This window comes from Marmota flaviventris, chromosome 12 (assembly GCF_047511675.1).
Source record: "Marmota flaviventris isolate mMarFla1 chromosome 12, mMarFla1.hap1, whole genome shotgun sequence".
NCBI classification, from domain to species: domain Eukaryota; kingdom Metazoa; phylum Chordata; class Mammalia; order Rodentia; family Sciuridae; genus Marmota; species Marmota flaviventris.
This window is the reverse complement of record NC_092509.1, coordinates 63,446,054-63,465,210: the sequence shown is the minus strand read 5'-3', so window position 1 is coordinate 63,465,210 and position 19,157 is coordinate 63,446,054. Positions and strand designations below refer to the sequence as shown.

Below are 19,157 nucleotides of genomic sequence, written 5' to 3'. Positions count from 1 at the left end.
AGAAGATACAGTAAAGATAATCGATGAAAATGACTGCACTAAACATTTGAACATATTCTCAGTGTAGATGAAAGCCTTCCACTGGGAGAAGATTTTCCAGGATTTTCATAGCTCGAGAGAAGTCAATGCCTGGTTTCAAGTCTCCAAAATAGGTTGACTTTCTCATTATGGGCCAATACCACTAGTGACTTTCAGTTGAAACCAGTACTCATTTCCCATTACATAAATCCTAGAGCCCTTAAAAAATCATCCTAGATCTACTCTGCCTGTGCTCTATAAAAGGACAACAAAGCCTGGATGATAGCACATCTATTTACAACATGGTTTACTGAATACTTTAAGCTCACCAAGAAGAATTACTGCAGAGAAAAAAAAAATCCTTTCAAAATACTAGTGTTCATTGACAATTCATGTAGTCACCCAAGAGCTCTGATGGGGACGTACAAGGAGATTATTACTGTTTTCGTGCCAGTTAATGCAACATCTATTGTAACCCATGAATCAAAGAGTAATTCTGACGTTCAAGTCTTATTTAAGAAATATGTTTTGTAAAGCTATAGCTGCCATAGATCATGATTTCTCTGATGACTCTGGGCAAAGCAAATTAAAAAGCTCCTGGAAAGGATTAGCCATTCACATTAAGAATATGTGCAATTCATAGGAGTAGATCAAAATATCAACATTTACAGGAATTTGGAAGAAGTTGACTCCAACTCTCATGGATGACTTTGAGCAGTTTAGGTGTTCAATAGGGGAAATAATTGCAGATAGTATGGGAATTAGCAAGAGAAATAGAGTTAGAAGATGATCCTGAAGATGTGACTGAATTGCCACAACCTTGTGATAAAATTTTAATGAATGAGGAATTGCTTTATAGGGAATAAAGTAATTGCTTAAGATGGAGTCTAATCCTAGTAAAGATTCTGTAAACATTACTGAAATTACAAAAAAATCTGAATATTAAATAAAACTTATTGATAAAACAGTGCCAGGGCTTGGGAGAATTAATTCTGTTTTAGTATGAATTAACACACACACACACCCAAAAAAAGGCATGACAAGAACAATTTTAGAGAAGGAGAAGTTTATTTGGTTCTCACCATTTTAGAGATCCCAGTCTATAAACTGCCAACTCCATTGCTTTGGGCCAGAAGTGAGGCAGAATATCATGGCAGAAAGGTGTAGTGGAAGAAAGCAGCTCAAACATGGCCACCAGAAATCAAAGAAAGGCAGCTTCACTCTCCAGAGACAAGATATATAATCCAAAGGCATATCCCAAATAGCCCACTACCAGCAGCCACACCTTACCTGCCTGTAGTTACCACCCAGTTAATCCCTACCAGGGGATTAACACATTGCTTAGGTGCTAAGAGCCAAGTATATGATGCATGGCATTTTTGGTTGAAAGGTGACTCCAGCTAGCCATTGAGATGATATGATTATGTTAAGATTTGCATTCATATGGATATTGGACTCCTGCTGTTCACCTCGGCCTGCTACTGGACTCCTGGAGAGTTCCCATTGGTTGGGGAAGTACAGTAGGAGGGAGTTCCGGGGGAGGAACTTCCTCTGGGCGTGCCGGGGAGAACGCTGCGGGTGTGGATCGGCAATCTTCCCCGGGGGCATACAGAACATTGGCGGCAGTTTCAAAAAATAAAGTTTGTTCCTGCTTGAGTGGCTTGTGATTTTGTGCTCAGCCAGACTGCGGCACTTAGGTTAAGGATCTCATAACAATCATTTCACCTCTAAACTTTCTTGCATTTTCTCAGACATGAGCTTTTGAGGAATACCTAATATCTAAACCATAACAAACTCCAATTTTAAAAGACATTCTACTGTAGATAGCATGCTATCCAACAGTATCACATGCCACAGAGAAATCTTTCATGAAAACAAAAAAGAGTAAATCAACGTAGGAAACTAAAGTGTCTTGTTAAAAGAAACTGCCATAGCCTCCCCAACCTTCAGCAACCACCACCAGGTCAGTCAGATCAGAAAGATCCCAAATAAACAACTTATATGACTCTTAAGGCTCTTGAAAAAGAAGAACAAACAAAGGATCAAAGAAATGAAGAGTTGGTTCATTGTAAAGATAAACAAAATTGATAAACTCTTAACCAAGTTAACCGAAAGTAAAAGAAAGAAAATTAGAGATGAAAAAAACACCAAAGATATCACAAAATTCAGGAGATCATTAAAGACTACTTTGAAAACTATACTCCAGTAAATTGGAAAACCTAAAGAAATTGGATACATTTCTAGACACATATCACTAGTGGAAATTGAATGGAAATGACTTAGAAACCTAGAAACCCTAAACAGATAAATAACTAGTGATGAAAGAGAAGCAGTAATAAAAAAGCCTTCCAGCAAAGGAAAGCCCAGGAACAGATGGATTCTCAGTTGAATTCCATGAGATCTTTAAAGAATAATTAATTCCATTGGTCCTCTGTCACGAGCAGCTTCTCAGCCTTGTCCGGTTACCAGGAGTTCCCTTCCGGATATCTGCACTGGACCCCGGACCGCGACGTACGCGAACACCAAGCACGAACTCGATTGCCTTTTGAAATGCTGGTTTATTCGCACACCACACAAAGCAATACACGAGGTGGCTGGCACACAACTGCACGATCTTACTCTCAGGCGACGAGAGTTAGTTGTGAGCAATTACATGGAGTTTCCCCCGCGCTTATATACTTTACAAGTTGTTCATACCTAACTTATCTAACATAAGCATACTGCCTGACTACTTTATTATCCTATGACCACAACTTAGAAGGTTACATCATCCACACTCAAAAAGGTTATATCATCCACTTATCTAACATAGACACACTCTCTGGTCATCTTGTGACCAGCACTAAAAAGTCACTGAGTTACTGCAAAGTCCAAACAAGTCCAAACAAGTCCAAACAAGTTTCTCTGCTGATCCATGCTGACCCTTCATTCTTGATGTTTTACTCCTGTCATTCCACCCCCTTGATACGGAGGTGCCGAGGGTACTGCTGGTGCCGATGTATCAAAGCGACAAGTACGGTCCCCTGTCTTAGGTCGTCCATTCGGAAGTTGCCCGTCCTCGGGGAGACGTATGGGCTGTCGCAACCCTTCGAGCCAATCTTCAGATTGGAAGATGCAATCCACGGCATCCATGCAGCCACCAACCACACAGGAGTGTAGAAAAGGTGCAATCATAGTACAAATCTCACAGCAAAAGGGAGCTTTCACATGTGGCACAAAAGGATGTGTCAGTCGTGAATAAACATCAAAATTCAAATCCTTCACTAACGATAAATCTATCACCATATTGTGAACTATCATAAATGGATAGTCAACATCTTTTTCCAAGAACATCGGAATTGGAGTCATGCGATCCTTCCGGAACAACAGGTCGTTCCTCAATTTGCGTCCTAATATCCGTCTGATGATTATTTGGTCCACAGACATAGTTCCTCAAGAAATTCTATAACGTTAACCAAGTCTGGGTAAGTTTTGGTGACAATCGACATAAGTCCACAATTTAACAAAATAAGGCTTACAGATATTCCTTAAGCATATATCAAACAAAGATCTAGGGTTATACGTCTTCCTCCGTCTGCATTGCGCAAAACTCCTACATAATAACTCATCACCAAACAACAATAATCTATCATAGCTAAGGGAAATAATCCCATTAATGTAAAAAGCAAATGCATTAGATTGCTGTGTCAACAAATCATGATCAGACTTCATTACTTCCGTGAACAATCCAAATAAACCCTTAACACACGAGTGTACATCATACCTACAATAAACATTACAGTGCGAATTAATATTAGGAATACAGTTCCAAACATGATTTAAGAATACACATAAAGAAGGTACAATACTCTCCAAATTATTATCCAGCGGACACCATGGTCCACTGCGTAAGGTTACTAGTCTACATAAAAGAGAAAAACGTTCCTGCCCAAACAGTGTATATGCGCTATATAAAAACCATGTATTTACATGAAATTCGATGCAAAGATGACAATTTGCATAGTGCAACTGTTCAGAATAATTCCTCGATCTTGCCGTCCTTCTCCTTCTTGGATTTAATTTTCTTAGTGCCTTTCGCTTCATGGTCTCTGTAATGTTGAAGTTTATCCATTTTAATGTAAGTTTTCTTTCCTGCAGACTTATTAATCTTTAAACAAACCTTAATGCATAATACTAATAATACAAAACAACATACATATAGCAATCCTTCCTTAATCCAATGGAAAGGATTCCATCTCATAATACAACTCACATCTGCATGAACTAATTTTCTAAAGAAACCTACAAAACTACAATCATAAGTATACTGAAAGTCACGCGGAATCAAGTATCCGGAATCAACCAACATTTTAACTTTATGAGTTTCTCCTGAGAATCTTTGGAGAAGTTCAGTAGTTTGATTATGTACTGTCTCAATTTCCTTTCCCAATGAAGCATAAATGGACTTAGCTGCCTCTGTTGCTTTCATCATATTTTTATATTCTTCTGACAGAGGTGGCTGGGGTACAAAAGAATGTAGCCCAAAAGTATGATTAGACATATAAACCACCTGAGTCAGGACTCGTAAGTTTTGCGTAGCAGTAAAATCCTTAGACCTAAATAGATGTTTCTTAACAGTTAGATTCATATGTTCCATCATCATGACATTAGTATGTACATGACAACCAGCATTCAAACTTAAAGAATCACTATAAGAAATGTTTTGCCATCGTCGAACCATGTAAGGTTCAGGATAACAAGACAACATATTAAAATTCCCAAGATCGAACAGAGTAGCCTGAGGCATAGATATAGTTATATCAGAAGTCCTAGGTTCATCTGAGAAAAGATCATATGCTATAATAGTTGTTTTACCTATAGCATAAGTGGCTTCACTAGGCACATAATATGACATATTGTTCCATTTTAACCAATAAAACTTATCAAACGGTATTATCCAATCTTTACCAATTTTCTTCGGTATAGCCTTAGTTGGATATCCTATTACAACCTTAGATGTCGACATTTGCCATAAATTAATCATGCAAACACCAGTTTCACACCAAGAATCCTTTGTAGGATCTAATATGGTTATAGCTGATGCAGTTTCCATGCCTATGCCAGTTCTAAATAACAGTCTTATTTCTTCTAATCCCGCGGTGATCATTGCTTGCAGATGTTCACACTCCTGAGTTGCCTCCAATTGTTTCATACGTACATTCCATGATGCATCCATAGTCTCAATTACCTTACTTAGTGAATCAACATGATGTTTCAAAAGTTCCTGTTCTGCAGAAAGTCTTTCCATAAGTAAAGATGCGGAGTGCAGATTTTTAGATAATTGTGAGATAACAAAGTTCTGTTTATTCTGAAGTCCTCGAAGAGCTGAAATTTCCACTCGAAGTTCCTCCGTCATTGCTCCAGCGATCGCTGCCCCCAAAGCTGCTCCGGCCAGGAAAGCGCCAATCGCTGCGAACTGCAAAGGTCTCCGTCCTGCTGCATTTCTTTGAACTGAATAAAACAAATCTGGCAACACAGTAGACTCAAAAGAAGGACATACAGTTTCACCTTTCAACAAATCACTAACAGACAATCGTAACACAATTGGCTGTACTTGTGGTTGTATCAAAAATCTAACTGGCTGATGTAATAAAGGTAAAAATCCTGGAGCCTCTAAAGTCTTCATAAAATTACCGTCCTTTTCCTTGCGTGGGAAGAGGACCGCTCTTGGGAAATGGGCAGTAACCCATCCCTTGGTTCCATTAAATCCTCCTCTATCGATTAAACAAGGATTCAAAGAGGTCGGTTCCATGTAGCATTTCTGCATATCCATCTTTGTACTATATATAATATGGTTACCTGCATGTGCATCAAACACATCAGTATTATTATGTAAAACATCATGTGTTACAATATCATAAAGATTCCATTCATTGTCACTTCCTGGTAATAACATATACCAGTAATAAGGTAATTTTCCTGGATATATTTTACTAGACCAAGTAGAGAAATCCATTCCTTGTGTCAACCACCATTTCAGAGTTTTTCTATCTGCTATATCCACATGGTATCTAATTATAGTATCCCAGAGCTGTGCTCTAGGGCACCCGGTCTTTAATGACCAGTAGTCATCAGCATCTACCAGGTAAGTGTCTGTTTTGTAATTCACTAAAGTAACTTCATCCAAATCTGGTGGTACAAATTCAAGAGAATATACTGTTGGATGTAAAGTATAAGTCCTTGTTTGTTTCTCCTCATTGCCTAATACAACATTACCACCTTCATAATGTTTGGAAACATTTCCAGTTATATTTACATCAAGAGGAATATCATAGTACGTGGAATCATTATGCATAATAGACCTATGAATACCAATCACATATTGCCATGAATGTGGAAACCATCTGCAAATAGATCTTTCCATAGCTAAACTAACATTTTTAGTGTCCACATAATTAGAATCAACTCCCATCGGGATTGACATATTATGGACATTCACTCTGATTTTGTCATCACTCAAATTAAACACGGGAATCAAAGTCCCAAAGAAATTATCATAAAACTTAAAGGTACAGTCTTGGCATTTATAATAAGGCCACTTTGAAGATTCTCCTTTGGATCCATTATAAGTATAATCTACCTGCAGAAATGTAACATTATACAAGTGTTTTTCCAAAATATCCTTAGGTGTGACAACCAATACAGGTTGCCAGGACTGATTATCAAACTTATGCCACGTATTATTCACCTCAAGATGCATATGAGAGGCATTCAAATATACAGCATGAAGAGGATTCTGTACACAATTTTGTCTGCTAAAATTATAACACCATGTCCAATTAAATATATTATAATATTGTGTGTAGTTTTTCCACACTGTCTGGTTAACAATGTATTTGTCCACGGTGAATTTATAATCATGTAACCCTGGACTATGCACTCTCTGTCCCAATTTCGGGCTATCCACAATCTCTGAGAGGTCCCATTCATTATTGGCATTTTTAAAGACATACCTCCTTGTTTTGTTTTCAAATAATAGCCATCCAGAGTGATTAAACATTCCAAATTCAGGATGTAATACCCCAGTCGTCCTGTAAGTCGGACCCAGCCTACAGGCCTGTGTGTGAATCTTATAAGTTACAGATGAATAATTACCAATTTTATAATAATATCTATATTGGCACCACTTAAGGAAGGTTGAATCAACAGGGAAGCAAACTCTACCAATAAATGCTTGTCCCTGTGTTCGGTTAAGCATATCTCCAAAAATGCTGCGGATACAAACATACCCGATTTTGTCCTTTATTTTAGGAGGCGTGGCCACTGGTTTAACCAAGTTATGGGTAAATGGCTGTGGTAAAGGGTCGGTCAACACAACAGGTGATCGCCAGGTGGCGGTACCTAAGGTATTGACTTTCCACCAATTATCTATAGTAAGATAAGATTGGTTCCGTATTTCTAAGGATCTATCAGGATTCTGTAGGATCTCGAACTTTCCATATATAGGTAAATTAGGAAAATCCGCTACACAAGAAACATAATGGGTGTAATTCAAATGAGTCCTGCTTTGCACATCTTCAATATATATAGACATATTCCTTTGTTTAGTGCTCATGGAATCTAGATACTGCTGTAACTCTTTTGGACACCATGTCCCGTAGGGTTCAACTAAAACTTGCGGCCATCTAGGCAACGGTCTAGCTCCTTGTAAATGTCTAGGCAATCTCTTCCATTCATCCAACATTTCCTTAGAATCATTATATGGCAACAAATTTATCCCCAACGTAGTTGTTCGTGGGGTTGTAGTTGTAAATTCACCAGAACCTCCTTCTTCTCCATCATCATATGAAGGATAGTCATATTCTTCATATTCATAATCGAATAAATTATAATCATTCTGTTTGTTGGACACCCAAACCTGAAAAGGCAGTGATGCAACATCTTTTTCTGCTGCTTTTATACATGTAAAGTCATTCTCTTCTGTAGATTCCTCAAAAGTATATACAGTAAGGTTTGGATTATTAAGCACTGCTGCTGTAGCATTATAGCTCTTAACTAAAGGTTTGCCTCCAAGTTTCCTATAATAATATACAAAATGTGGCTTATAAGACCACATATCCATAATCCCAGGTACCAGATGACATCGGAGGGGGTTAGTTTCATATTTATTAGAATATCCTCCATCCGCACTAGATCTAAACATTGGGCTATATACCCCAACTGTATTGATGTCCCAAAAATGGTCACACTCCTTAGGTGCGGAGTGTTTGTTATAATGGTGGCAAAATGCATAATTATGATAAAACAGGTATCTAATAGCAGTAAAATTTTGTAGGAATTTGTTACTTCTCCAATATTGTGGTATTACTGCACAAGAATTATTACACTCTTGAAGTGAATGAGTGAAATTAATATAATTGAAGATCCAATCTTTGTAAGAATACTTGGTCAGGTTAATGTTCCTGATACCAAAATAATATGGAGTTGTAGTAGTAAAAGTGGTGGGAGTTGTAGTTTGATTTCCCATTACTGAATAAAACTGCAGGGCTATCAAAAGTAGCAAAAATAGCAAAAGTAACAAAGTCCTAGGTGCCATTACCAGAAACATAGTGTATAATTAAGTACATAACAGGGTAGCAAATCTCGTACCAACAATTTATGATTAAAACAAGTAGAACCATTCAAAAGAGCTGTCTGCCATTCGTTACAATGAAAATATCCACCCAAAAACAAGCAAGAATATACAATCAGGATAACAAAGCATATGTTAAACCAAACACATAAACGTTTACCTAGTGACAACATCTTGGCTTTTTACTAATCTGAGGTCCCCTTTTCCAGTTGATACCCATAGGGTATTTCCTTGTCCGTGTGATACAATCTCACCTTTAATCACAGAGTTATCCTTTCTGTTACGTATCCACACCTTATATGGTCTTATATTATCTGGGTTTGGGTCCCCGTCTGCCTGCACATCGATGTCCTTTTGGAATGTTTCCTCAAAGGGTGATCTCCTGTGCAGTCTTTGCCTAGAATTAAGTTCAAAAACTGCAATCAGTATTGCCTTGTCAAATGGCACATCTTGTCCTATCTGCCACAATTTAGTCTTTAATAATCCATTGAACCTTTCAATATTTCCTGCTGCTTGTGGGTTATAGGCCAAATGAAAATCCCAATTAATTCCTAAAACGTCAGCTAATTTCTGAACATTTCTACCAGTAAAATGAGAACCCTGATCAGAAGTCACATTCCAAGGACATCCATATGCTGCACACCAGCTCCAAATAGTTTTCATAGTAGAGCTTTGATCTGCATGTCTACTTGCACATGCATGTCCCAATCCGGTACTACAATCTACCATAGTACACACATATTTTCCATTCTGCAAAGGACCAATATAATCAATTTGTACCTTTTCATTAAATCCTCTTGGTGACGGCCTATTATGGGGTGGATCCCTCCGGAAACGTTGTACCGAGGATGCGCATAATTCACATCCAGATATCGCACGCTTGCATGCTCCCCAGGTGACTTTTATATTTCTTCCTTGAAACCACTGGAACATTCCATGTGTTCCAATATGTCCTAATTCCTTATGCAATTGTCGGATTTCATCATCCGAAATATCAGCATTCAATTCAGGAAGTTTTATATGCCAATTTGGGTCACGTTTCAACCGAATCTTTGTATCTGTTCTATGTGATATTTTCCAAGGGGCCTTATTCACCAATTTTAGCCCTTCGGAGTCAAATTTACTCAATTTGTCTGCCACATTATTAAATTTAGATATTTCATCTGTACGTCCTGTGTGAGCATCAACGTGCGCTATCTTTACATGTATAGGTGCCTCCGCAAGAAATTTCCAAATATGTATTCCCCATACATCTTTTCCATTAATTTTATAATCAGATTCCTTCCACTTTGCAGACCATATGGCAATACCATTACAAACTGCCCATGAGTCCGAAAAAACGTGTATATACTTTTTCTTTTCATGGATAGATTGTTCAACGGCCAATCTTACTGCACAGAGTTCTGCTAACTGTGCTGAGGCATCCGAGCCTTCCTTCACTAAGATCTTTTTATCACTTGGTCGATATGCCACAGCTTTCCATTTAGTGACATTTCCTTCTACTTTACTTGATCCATCTGTGAACCATGCATTTTTATGAGAAGCAACTGCCCCCCATTTTCCAATAGGTTGTGTCTTTGGTTGTTTAACCTCTACTGGTACTTCTACCATAGGCTGAGCAAAAACTAATTCTGATAACCTTAATGTCTTATTATTCCCTGACACTGTTGCATCATTAATTATAGTTAACAAATACCATTTCCATTTCAACACTTTTTGTTCCATGGGTAAACCTCTAAAGTCTTCCTCCTTAGTTCGTACCCAATCCAAAATTGGTATCTGAGTTCTTAATGTAACTACTCTATTAGTTAAAACAAAACCTAGACTCTGTACCGCCGTATAAGCTGTCCACACTGTTTTTTCAAAGAAAGAGTACTTGTTTTCGGAAAAAGGAAATCTTTTGGAGTAAAACCCAACTGGTTTAGTCTGACTATTACTTTTAGTATATATGCCCCAATTTCCAAAGTCATTGGCATATATTATATCAATTATAATTTCTTCACCAGGTTGAGGTACATACAATTGGGTATATGTCTGAACATATTCCTTAGCTAATTCTAGTGACTTTTTCTGTTCCGGTCCCCATACAAAGTCCGCAGCTTTCCTGCATACCCTGTGTATTGGAGCCAGAATCATTTGTAAATATGGAATATGTAATCTCCAATATCCCAAAATGCCCATCACCTGCTGAGCCTCTGTCTTGGTTTTTGGTGACTGTAAAGCCACAATCTTATCTATCACCGCATCCGGAACCTTAGGTCCTTCTGTAGTCCACACCACCCCCAGATACTTAACTGACGTGGCTGGACCCTGAATTTTATCAGGATTGATGGACCATCCTTTTGATTTCAATAATGTAACTACCTCGTCCTTTACCTTATTTAACTCGGTCATATCTTTCCCAGCAATTAATATATCATCTACATATGACCATAACTTAGTAGTTCCTTTATCTTGAAAGTCCTTTAACGTTTCTTGTAAAGTTACATGTGCTATAATTGGGCTATTTTTATATCCTTGTGGTAACCTTTTAAACCTATATTGTACTGATTCCCAAGTGAATGTAGTCAATTCTCTACTCTTAATATCTAATGGGATAGCGAAAAACATATCACTCAAATCTATAGCACAAAAACAAGTAGGTGAAAAATTCCTAATTTGAGCATAAATAGACTCTACATCTGGAAGAGTACCTGGCATAGAAGGGGTTACTTTATTTATATTCCTATAGTCTACCGTCAATCTCCACTTGCCATTAGGTTTCATAACAGGCCATACTGGACTGTTATATTTAAATGATGATGCCTTTTCTATTATATCTTTTTCCAACATTTCCTTTATTGTGGCGCTAATCTCTTCATGTCCTCCTTTAATAGGATACTGTTTAGTAAACACTGGTGGAGTATGGGGCAATTTTACTGGATCAATCTTTACTTGACTTAAAATTTTTGTTTCAAAACACTTTAATCTTTTCAAAGGTAACCATTCACCATATAATAACCTGATTTCCTGAATTCCTAATACTCCATGTGGAACTTTGCCTACCAACACTTGTATTGTATAATCCAAATCATATATTTTAAATGTTACCCATTCTTTTCTCATTTCTGCCCTATGTCCAGATACTCCTTGTACTATAACTTTTTCCTTAGCTGGTTTATTATTTACAAAATCATCTCTGACTATTGTTACCTCGCTTCCCGTATCTATCAGGAAGGAGTCTGTATATTCTTGATTATCAACTATAAATTTTAATTGTATGAACGGCCGGGTGTCCGGCCGTTTTGCCATCTGGATATTCCAAACCTCGGCATTGTTAAACCAAACCTTCTTCTTTGGCCCTGCACCTGATTCCCTCGCGGTACCGGCCTTTGTGGCTTCATTCTGCTTCCTATCTGTCTGTTGTTTACAGCAACATTTCCTTGTGTCCAGGCTTGTCCTGGTCGCACCTTTCTCCAGTCTTTGCCATTTCCCAACATATTTCTGTTTCTTGGGAGGCTCCGCTGGCCAGACGGGCCTCCCAAACGGAAGTTTTTTGTCTGGAAACATTGACTGTTCCCATTTGTCTGGTAGCATTTAATATTTCCGTTGCCATTTGTTGGAAAACAGACTGGGTTTCGGGCTTTAGCTTGAAATGACATTGCAGCTTGAAATGACATTTTGTGCTCTTGTTGTAATTCTCGATGTTGCTTTAAGAACTCAACTACATCCCATAGGGTGTTGGCTCCAGCTAGCATGGTTGCCAACATCATTCTATGCTGTTCTGGTGCTCCTTTTATAATTATTCTCCTAAGCGCGGCTGTTAAGTGAGCACTTAAAGGGGATCCTTGAAACTGATTATAAATTTTGCTAAAAATAGCTAACTTCTTTACTATCTTAATCCCTTCACTGGGATTCTTCCACTGTACCTGGCCTTCAAAGACACCCCAATCTATATGTGGGATGGCCTCTGCCCAGGCTATTGCAATCCAATCCCAAAGTGTGCGTACCCTGTCAGGTTCCTCTTGTATAATCTTTGCTAAAGTGTCCGCAACACTCGGATTGTCTATCTGGATATTAACCACCTGCATCTCCTTGCCTGCGAGTCTTATAGACTCGCCTCCCTTACTATGAATTGTAAACAAAAAGTCTCCGTCGGTCTGACCTTTCTGTGAAAAATCTTGCCTTAACTGAACCATTTCAGGTCTAGTTAAGTCCCTAGTTTCAATAACTTGTTCCAACCCATCTGGGCGTCCCCGTCCGGGTGTGGATGTTTTAATTACTGAAACTGGCATGCTGGCCTTATCAGGAGCTTCCAGTTGGTTCAATATATCTTTCAAAAATGGGTTATTACTTCCATTTTTAAGGGCTTCTTTTACTAACCTTTTGCCTCTTAGCCTGTCATCATCTATATCATCTATAATTTTACATAATATTCCCGGGATTTCTTTCTTGTCAGCCTGTTCCATTATGGGCTTGACGGTCTGAGGATTACTTAATGTTACCTCAACTGTGGTTCCTTTCTGGAACTCAGGCATCTTTGCCTGAACAATTCTTTCAATACCTCGCCATGGCGATTGAGATTTTAATTCCTTTTGCTCGAGCTTTATTTTTCCTATTCTACATTTCTGCCTAAATCCTTTTATTACTTCCTTGAAGCCCATGTTGCTATTTTTAAGAGGATCCTCAGTTTAGCTATATGAACTTTCCAAGCAATAAACCCGTTTGTTTCTATCTTATAAGGTATCTGACTTATTCCCTGATGCCAGCTATATAGTGCCCAATTTTCTATCCTTTCCTTAAGCCAACCCATGCACAGGGACCACCGTCCTCCTAAGGATTTTGGTGGGGGCACTCCCCTTTCATTCCACCTTCAGCCTAGACGCCGGACGATCACGGTCATTCTAGGTTTTCAGTGGAAGAAATTGTGCATTGCCATGTGGGTTATATTTACCTGCTCCGGAGCTCTTCTTCCGTATCCTGCCGACTACGCCAACTGTCACGAGCAGCTTCTCAGCCTTGTCCGGTTACCAGGAGTTCCCTTCCGGATATCTGCACTGGACCCCGGACCGCGACGTACGCGAACACCAAGCACGAACTCGATTGCCTTTTGAAATGCTGGTTTATTCGCACACCACACAAAGCAATACACGAGGTGGCTGGCACACAACTGCACGATCTTACTCTCAGGCGACGAGAGTTAGTTGTGAGCAATTACATGGAGTTTCCCCCGCGCTTATATACTTTACAAGTTGTTCATACCTAACTTATCTAACATAAGCATACTGCCTGACTACTTTATTATCCTATGACCACAACTTAGAAGGTTACATCATCCACACTCAAAAAGGTTATATCATCCACTTATCTAACATAGACACACTCTCTGGTCATCTTGTGACCAGCACTAAAAAGTCACTGAGTTACTGCAAAGTCCAAACAAGTCCAAACAAGTCCAAACAAGTTTCTCTGCTGATCCATGCTGACCCTTCATTCTTGATGTTTTACTCCTGTCATCCTCAAAGTATTCCATAGAATAGAAGGAGATGAAACATTCCCAAATTCATTCTATGAAGATGTTATTACACTCATACCAAAACCAAGTAAGGACACATCAAGGAAAGAAAACTACATACCTATATCCCCAATGAACTTAGATGCAAAATTACTTAATAAAATATTAGCAAATTGTATTCAACAACATATTAAGAAAATTATATACCATGACCAACTTGGCTTTATCCCCAGAGATACAAGGATGGTTTAACATACAGAAATTAATAATTGTAATTCATCACATAAACAGATTAAGGACAAAGATTACTTAGTCATCTCAAGGGAAGGAGAGAAAGCCTTAGACAAATTTCAGCACCCATTCATGACAAAACACTGAAGAAACTAGGGATAGAAGGAACCCACTTCAAAACCATAAAGGTTATATATAACAAACCCAAAGTCAATATCATAGTGAATGGAAAAAAACTAAAAGCATTTTCTTTAAAATTTGGAATAAGACAAAGATGTCTTCTCTCACCACTCCTATTTAATATAGTGCTAGAAATTCTAGCCAGAACAATTGGGCAAGAGAAGGAAATAAAAGAAATAAAAACAGGAAAGGAAAAAGTAAAATTGTCACTGTTTGCAGATGATATTATCCTATACTTAGATCAAAAAAAAAAATAACTCAACCAAAAAACTGTTAGAGCTAATAAACAAATTCAGCAAAGTAGTAGGTTATAAATTCAATATACAAAAATCAATAGCTTTTCTATATAGCAGTGATTAATCTGCTGAGAAAGAAATCAGGGAAATAATTCCATTCACAATAGCCTCAACAATAAAATTAAATACTTAGGAATAGACCTAACAAAGAAGGTGAAAGATCTCTATAATGAAAACTATAGAACACTGAAGAAAGGAATCAAAGAAGACACAAGAAGGTGGAAAGAGCTCCCAGGTTTGTGGATATGCAGAATTAATGTTGTTCAAATGATCATGCTACCAAAAGGGATATACAGACTTCATCCAATCCTCATCAAAATACCACTGGCATTCCTCACAGAACTAGAAAAAAAAGGCCTAAAATTCATTTGGAAGAGTAAAAGATCCAGAGTAGCCAAAGCAATTCTAAGCCAAAAAAGCAAGGCTGGAAGCATTCCAATACCTGGCTTCAAATTATACATAGAGCTATAGTAACAAAAAAATGCATGGTCCTGGCATAAAAACAGACACATAGACCAATGATACAGAATAGAAAACACAGAGACAAACCCACACAGATGCAGTCATTTGATACTTGACAAATGTGCCAAAGACATACACTAGAGAATAAATAAACTTTGAAACAAATGGTGCTGGGAAAATTGGTTCTTCATATATAGAATAATAAGATTAGATGCCTATTTCTCACCTTGCACAAAAATAAACTCAAAATGGATCAAAGACCTAGGAATTTGACCAGAAACTTTGTAACTCCCAGAAGTAAACATAGGATCAACACTCCAGCATATAGTTACAGGCAATGACTTTCTCAATAGGACCTCTAAAGCTCAGGAATTCTTGCCAAAGGTAATAAATGAGAGAGTATCAAATTAAAAAACATCTTCATAGCAAACAATTAAGAATGTGAAAAGACAATCTACAGAATGGAAAAAAAAGTCTTTGCTAGCTACTCTTCCAATAAAGGATTAATATTCAGAAAACATAATGATCTCAGAAACTTAATACCCAAAATAAACAAATACCTCAATTAATAGGTACACAAAAGAATTAAACAGACACCTCTCTAAAGAAGAAATACAGATTACCAATAAATATATGAAAAAAATATTCAACATTATCAGCAATTAATGAAATGTGAATCAGTACTACACTGAGATTTCATCTCACTCCAGTGAGTATGGCAGCCAGCAAGAACACAAACAATAACAAATGCTGCGGAGGAGGTGCAGAAAAAGGAACACTTTTACACTGTTGGTAGGATTGTAAAGGAGTCCAACCACTATGAAAATCAGTGCAGAGTTTCCTCAAAAGACCAGGAATGGAAACATCATATTACCCCGCTATACTATTTCTCAGTATTTATCCTAAAGGTTTAAAATCATCACATTACAGTGATATATGCATACTCTCATTATAGCAGCACAATTCACAGTAGCCAAACTTTGGAACCAGCCTAGGTGTCCATCAATGGATAAATGGATAAAGAAAATATGGTATATATACACAGTGGAGTTTTATTCAGCTGTAAAGGAAAATAATATTATGTCATTTGCACGAAAATGAATAAAACTTAAGACCATTACGTTGAGTGATAGAAGTGAAACTCAGAAGGTCAAGGATCATATGTTTTCTCTCATATGTGGAAGCTAGAGAGGAAAAAAGAAAAGAATAGGTGAGGGTATCTCAAGAAAATTAAGGGGATATCAGTAGATTAGAGGAAAGAGACTAGGTCGAGTGAGGAATGAAAGGAAAGGGGAAGCACTGGAGAATGATAGTGGTCAAATTGATTATTGTATCATGTGCATGTAAGAGTATGTACCAAATCCCACCATTATGTACAACTATGATGCATAAATCAGAAATATGAAAAAAAATGGAAATTACCATTGCCTCCTTAACCTTCAGAAACTCCAATTTGGGTAGTCAGCAGCCAGCAGCCAGCAGCATTGAGGCAAGATTCTCCACCAACAAACTGCCAAACCATCATGATGTCCTTCAACAGAACAGTAAATAAACAACCATGGCACATCTATTCCATGTAATACTACTCAGCAATAAAATGGGACAAACTATTAATTCCTGTAACCACAAGGATGAATCTTAAAATGTACTTTGCTAAGTGAAAAAAAGATAGACCTCAAATGCTCCATATAAAAAGTTGTGTGATTCCATTAATAAAATAATCTAGACAAGCCAAACCATAGGGAAGGAAACAAAATAAGTCAGTGGTTCTTGGGAAAATGCAGAGGAGTTGATTAGGAAAAAGCAGAGAGCATAGCTTTAGTATTGATGAAACAATTGCATCATGACTATGACAGCAAATATGTAACTGTTTTGTCAGAATTTATAAAGCTGCATATCATAAAAAATAGATTCTACTGTATGCAACTTTTAAAAAATCAACCAGGATGCTGGGAGGAGAGATCCAAAATGGAATACAAACTTAACAGATGAACCTGACCCTAGGACCAATTACAAATAAAAAGCTTAACTCCACTAAAGTGGGTAAAGAAGAACTAACCCAAGATACTTGAGAAAACAGTATTTTGGTTGGCTACTGTAACACTAAGATTAAAAGAACTATACAACATTAGACTCGAGTAAGTGAATTTGCTTCTCTCAGGGGAATGAGTCAGAAATTTTGAAACTACTTTGTGTTTGTACTGTGGTTGAACAAATACATAATATATTGGAAATAATGAAAGCCAGGATTCCCACTGTCAGAGAAAGAACTTATAAATAAGAGGGAAGGCAAAAATGAGCACTGCAGTATTGGATTAGAATCAAAAGTAAGAGTATCAACTCATGGTTTATTAAATACAAATACATATCAACAGAAACAAATACAGATATTATATATGCATAAATTGGATATATGTGTAATTCCTGTCTCTGCCAACTGAGTGGGCCTAAAATTAATGATACCCCTGTAGCAAGGAGGATACATAGTACCAGATCTTGGTTTTTTATTTTTTATTTTTTTTTGCGGGGGGTGGAGTTGGCTACCGGGAATTGAACTCAGGGGCACTCAACCACTGAGCCACATCCCCAGCCCTGTTATGTATTTTATTTAGAGACAGGATCTCATGGAGTTGCTTAGTGCCTCACTTTTGTTGAGGCTGACTTTGAACTCACGATCCTCCTGCCTCAGCCTCCTGAGCCTCTGGGATTACAAGCATGTGCCATTACAACCAGCTTTGTTTTTTAAAATATAATTATCCAATGAGAAGGAACCAGGGGTTCTTGAAGAAGTGGTTGATTCCAGGGCTGGGCAGGGAAAATACAACCAATGAACCTTGACCACCATATGGTCACAGAAAGTAAGGAAATGGTCACAAAGGATGTTGTTATATCAGAGAGATGCAAGAGCCAACTAAAAAGAGGACCAATTACCTAAATTGGAACAACTGGAGCAATGAAATAGATAATAATTGCATTATATGAAAACTTGTAAATTAAAAAATACCCACATATCTATATTAATATGACTAAATAATTGAATATATAAATGTGGAAAAAAGAGAAAATTATCTCTGATAGAAGATTCCAATTGATAAATACAGAAGAAATGAAAATCACCAGTAGCTCTACCCACTGAGACTAGCATTAGTAGTTGAACATTTGAAGAGAAACAAGACATTTGCCAAGTCTTAACTGTGTCTCTAAGACTTCATTAATTACAAAGGGAAACTAAGTAGCTTTACATTGGAGAAACTCATCAGGTACCACCTTAACCACGTGTTCAAGATAACATCACTATTGAGACAAATTGATTTCATATTCCCTAAAATGATATAAAAAGAAGGACACATCTGAGCAACTAGAGCAGATTGTGGGAAGATTAATGAGACTTGACAACTAAATGCAATATAGGATTCTGGATTATATCCTGAAATGTTGTAGGGGAGTCCTAAATGGAAAAAAAAAACTGGTGAAATCCCAAATAAAGCTTCTAAATTTAACTCATACCATTGTACCAATGTTAATTTTTAGGTTTTGTAACTGTGACAGCTATGTGCAACATTAACTTTGTATCAAATGTTAACTGGTGAACAACATAAGAGAACTCTGCACTGTTGCAAATACAGTTGGTGTGGGCTTCTCCAAATGTTTTGTTACAGCATTATAAAAGCTCTAAGATGTCCAGTATATCCAGGCCACCTGCTGCCTGACCACTATGCCAATGGCATATATATTGGTTTGGTGAGAATGAATCCCATTTCTAACATCAATTGCTAAAAGTAAAACTTGAGATAAAGTAAGTTGAGCAGAGTTTATTTGAACAAAGAACAGTTCTTGAACTGGGTAACTTTCAGAACCAGAAGTT

General features: G+C 37.5%; 1 long non-coding RNA gene across 3 annotated transcripts; it reads right to left on the bottom strand.

Annotated features, from left to right (window-relative positions):
- Positions 1–3,201: 3,201 nt before the first annotated feature.
- On the bottom strand, positions 3,202–13,813 carry LOC114084084 (uncharacterized). 3 transcript variants are annotated; one of them, XR_011703967.1, is made up of 4 exons: positions 13,563–13,813; positions 8,884–9,026; positions 3,988–4,106; positions 3,202–3,460 (listed from the first exon to the last, which is right to left on the bottom strand). It is a non-coding gene; the product is annotated as an uncharacterized lncRNA (long non-coding RNA). The 3 variants fall into 3 exon arrangements; XR_011703966.1 differs by having other exon boundaries at positions 8,924–9,026; positions 13,563–13,811; XR_011703968.1 differs by lacking the exon at positions 3,202–3,460 and adding an exon at positions 3,658–3,781 and having other exon boundaries at positions 8,924–9,026.
- Between the last annotated feature and the right edge of the window lie 5,344 nt (positions 13,814–19,157).